Source organism: Numida meleagris, chromosome Z (assembly GCF_002078875.1).
Source record: "Numida meleagris isolate 19003 breed g44 Domestic line chromosome Z, NumMel1.0, whole genome shotgun sequence".
NCBI lineage: Eukaryota > Metazoa > Chordata > Aves > Galliformes > Numididae > Numida > Numida meleagris.
In genome coordinates, this window is record NC_034438.1 from 52,982,304 (window position 1) to 52,982,874 (window position 571).

Consider the following 571-nt stretch of genomic DNA (forward strand, 5'->3'; position numbering starts at 1 on the left):
TAGCAAAACAGAATAACCTTACAATATGCTTTTAGTCTAAAATACAGAAGCTGTGGTCTTGGTACTTATTAATTACTTCATCTACTTACTAAGCATGCATCAATATCTAAAGGACAGTTGATGAAAACAGAGACCCCCCTTTCAATGAAATAAAGAGAACCCCAGAAAGAGTTATCAGTATCAATAAAGAGACCACGAAATAAAGTACTAATCTTGTTAGTTCTATATGCAGAAGCAACATTCAATTCCTACACAGATAAGAAAAACAACAGGGAATGTCTTGATGCTGTCACATTTTAGGCTAATTCCACCTGGTGCGTGGATCCTGGCTTCCTTTGACGTTGTTAAGTGATAAGAACCCCACAAAACTGGTGCATAGTTTTTCTATTGTTGTTTCTTTTGCCTTGTTAAAGCAGAACAGCCTCACAACGTGCCTCCCCATCTAAAATGCTACATCACAATTATCATCCACAACATCTAAAGGCTACTACAACAATTCAGCAGTTATGCTTACAAGGATCTATTATCAGAGTATTTTGAGTAACTACTTCCTCAAATCAATGACTACTAA